We start from the raw sequence: 3851 nt of genomic DNA, 5'->3' as shown, positions 1-3851 counted from the left end.
GCCTCAGAGCCAACACATGGGGGCACCACCCAGCATTAGTTAAACGCTGAGTGCACTCTTTGCTCAATGGTTTTGGCACTTGACGGCCTTTGTATATTTTTTTGGTGAGGGCACTTAACAGAGGACGCCGGGACTGAACTCTGAACTAAGCTGTAGCAGCATCGTGCTTCCCGCTGCACTGCCGTGGCACCCGGGGTGACGATGATTAACGCGAAAGGATGTACTTTTAAGTCGAAGGGAGGAAAGTACAGGGGGGGATGTCAGAGGTAGTTTTTTTCCACTCAGAGAGTGGTGGGTGCGTGGAACAGCTGACAGGGGAAGTGGAAGAGGCAGATACTTAGGGAGATCTAAGAGACACTTCGATCGGCACGTGGATGATAGGAAAATGGAGCGCTAAGTGGGAGGGAAGGATTATTTCCACAACAGTGGAAACATGTCCAAATTCTTGCCTTTGTAGGAAGACCTATGCAATTTGAAATTCCCAGCAGCAGCAGCAGTTGTTGAATTGCGCCGTGTTACACGGGGCATGAAGAAGGCAGAAATTGATGGTTCTTGACCAATGAGGGGACTTAGGGTTACAGGGAGGAGGTAGGAGAACACAGTCTAGAAGAGAAACAGCCATCACAGCATGGGAGGTGTAGATTCAACGGACTGAATGGCCTGATTCGACCGGTAGTAATATATTACAGGAGGACCTTAGCACCATGGTTGCATGTGTCAATCTGCATCACGAGGGGCCTTTTCTCTTTGGAGCGAAGGAGTATGAACAGAGTGTATAAGATGGTAGGAGGCAGAGACAGAGAGGACAGTGTAAAGCTCCTTTTTCCCAGGGCTGCAATGGCTAACATGAGAGGACGTACTTTTAAGGTGACTGTGGTTCGATCATAGAGTCATATAACATGGAAACAGGCCATTCGGCCCACATCCTCCACCCTGACCCACTGGCACCCACTTGTATTAATCCCACCTTGGCCCACGGCAAACTATCTTACCAGTCCTAGTGTTTGCTTAGGCACTTGGTGAGTGCTAAGGTTTAATTGCTTGGCCTTTGCCCAGGCCCGTTTTACTGAGTATTCCTACAGTGAGAGAAAAAGGGAGCCCTTCATAAATCAGAGTACTGAATACAAGAGTTGGGCTGTCGTGTTGTAGTTGTACAAGATGTTAGTGAGTCCTAATTCAGAGTATTGTGTGTGGTTCCGGTCACCTACCTACAGGAAAGCTGGCAATAAGATTGAAAGAGTGCAGAGAAAACTTACAAGGATGTTGCCAGGACTTGAAAACCTGCCCTGTGGGATAAGGTTGAAGAGGTTAGGAATTTATTCCTTTGAGTGGAGGAGAATGAAGAGGGGTGTACAAAATGATGAGGGGTGTGGATAGGGTAAGTGCAAACAGTCTTTTTTCATTGAGGTTCAGTGAGTCTAGAACTAGAGGTCATGAGTTGAGGGTGAAAGGTGAAATGCTTAAGGGGAACATAAGGGGAAATTTCTTCATTCAGAGGGTGATGTAAGTGTAGAATGAGCTGCCATCGCAACTGGTGGCAGCGGGTTTGATTTGAACATTTAAGGGAAATTCGGATAGGTACCTGGACGGGAGGGATATGGAGGGACATGGTCTGGGTACACATTGGTGGGACTAGGCAGATTAACGGGTCAGCATGGACTAGATGGGCTGAAGGGCCTGCTTCTGTGCTGCAGTGCTCTATGACTCTAAACGTTTAAACAAACAACAAACAGGAAAGAAAAAACCCCAACACTCTGCCTACTTCCGCCCTCTCTGCTTTTGAAGTTGAGAGATTCGTTACCAATTCATTATATGAGGCCCGGCATAGCTTTGAGGCCTGAGAAAGTTGGAGGGAAAGGATGACTTGAAGGCAAGTGACTCCTGGTTTGCAAACATTTACACACTGACCTGATCTCTGGTGGCCTTTAGCAGGAAGGAAATGCTCCCCACACACCTCATCTCTGCAGCTTTGGCTTGACAGCAGCCCCTGGGCTGAGTAATTTTGCGACTCTGTGCTGAGGGAGCCCGTGGGTGGGGAATTCTCTCTGTCATCCGTACTCTGTTCAGCATAAGAGGAAAGAACAGAATTTCTCTGGCTAATGCTGTTCCTCTTCTCTGGGTCAGCGGCTTGGAGGGGAAAGGCGGTGAGAGCTACAGACAGCGAGACAGAGCTTGTTGCAGCTTGCTCTCTCCACAAAGACCAGTTTCATTCTGAATGGTGCAGCCTGTGGCTTACTGAGGGGCCTATCAGAATGCCAGCAACAGGCCAATCTCAGCCTGAGCATCCACCCACCCACTTCTCTCCTTGCCTTCATCAAAGGCCGATGGTGAGCAGTCTATTTGTCCGACTGTCTACTCAGACAGACAGAGCAAACGAGGAATAGTGAAGTAGGGTTCATGCATTCATGGAACAGTTAGGAATTTGATGTCAGACGGGTAGAAACTGTTCCCAAAATGCTGAGTGTGGGTCGTCAGGCTCTTGTCCCTCCTCACCAGTGGTAGTAATGAAAAGAGGGCCTGCCCCGGATGGTGAGGGTCCAGACCCTGCCTGGCATTTTCCAGCTCTTCGGAATCCCCGGGGTGTGGGAATGAGGCTGAATTGAGGAAAGAGAATTGTCAGGGTTTGGGCATTGGAGGGGCAGGGGGCTTGGAGTTGGGAATCCAGCTAGTCAAAAAAAGTGAGGGGCGGTGACACTCATGGCTGAGAGTGTGGGAGTGGGAAGCTCAGCCCCCAGATTCATAGAGAGTCATACAGCATGGAACAGGCCCTTCAGCCCAACTCATTCATGCTGACAAAGGAGCCTATCTTCACCAATTCCATTTGCCTGCATTCAGCCATTACCCCTCCAGACTTTTCCTGTTCATGTGCCGGCCCAAATATCTTTTAAACGTAATTGTACCCAGTGCTACCATTTCTTTTGCCAGCTTTTCCACTCTCTGTGCGCACAGCGACCACTCCGTGAATGATATCTGTAATCTGTCAAGGAGGGTGCTGTGCACAATCCTGATTTGATGGAGACAGACGTGAGAGAACAGAGGAACATCTGGTGAAACTTCTGAGGTGCCTTTTTCGCTGCCGCTGCTACTGTGTGATCCAGAATCTCCGGAGGAGAAGGCCCTGAGTCCTCGGCTTTGCTTGTTGCTCGGCGGCCGGGGTGGGGTCAAAGCGCTCGGCAGAGGATGGTGCTCGGTGTCAGAGGCCCGAAGTTTTCGGACGGACTCAGAGTCGGCTGTGGTCGGGTGCTTCCAATACATCGACACTTGTTGGTGCCTGGAGGTTCATGGCAGAGAGAGTTTCTCCCTTCTGCCGCCTGCTATCGGGGACTATCGGGAGTCAATCGGAACTTTGAGACTTTTTTTTTACCGTGCCCATGGTCTGCTCTTTATCAAATTATGGTATTGTTTTGCACTGCTGTAACTATATGTTATAATTATGTGGTCCTGTCAGTGTTAGTCTTTCGTTTGTCCTGTTTTTTTTTGTGATATCCCTCTGGAGGAACATTGTATCATTTCTTAATGCATGAATTTCTGAATGACAATAAACGAAGACTGAGTGTCCTCATAATCTAATCAAAACGTGCACGCCCACATCTCACTAACCCTAACCTGTACATCTTTGGAATGTGGGACGAAATTGGAGCACCTGGAGGAAACACACACAGTCACAGGTAGAACATACAAACTCCTTACAGTCAGCAGTGGGAATCAAACCTTGATCGGTGATCACCGCCGCTGTAAAGTGATTGCAGCTCGAGAGGCATGAAAGGGCCTATTCCGCACTGTATCCAAATAAACAAACAAACAAACAAATAAATGGGGGGGGGTGGATAGGGGCTGGTAGCGGAAGCAAG

The 3851-nt window shown here is 48.9% G+C and overlaps 1 long non-coding RNA gene across 1 annotated transcript in view; it reads left to right on the top strand.

Moving 5' to 3' along the window:
• Positions 1-3527, top strand: part of LOC134346556 (uncharacterized) — a 103907-nt gene extending 100380 nt beyond the window's left edge. Inside the window, exon 4 of the long non-coding RNA XR_010017953.1 lies at positions 2926-3527. This is a non-coding gene — a long non-coding RNA (uncharacterized LOC134346556). The remainder of the gene's footprint in view (positions 1-2925) is intronic.
• Positions 3528-3851: the final 324 nt, after the last annotated feature.

The sequence above is a fragment of the Mobula hypostoma genome, chromosome 5 (assembly GCF_963921235.1).
Source record: "Mobula hypostoma chromosome 5, sMobHyp1.1, whole genome shotgun sequence".
In the NCBI taxonomy this organism is placed as follows: Eukaryota; Metazoa; Chordata; class Chondrichthyes; order Myliobatiformes; family Myliobatidae; genus Mobula; species Mobula hypostoma.
Note: the sequence above shows the minus strand (reverse complement) of the source record. Positions and strands in the feature narration are given on the sequence as shown.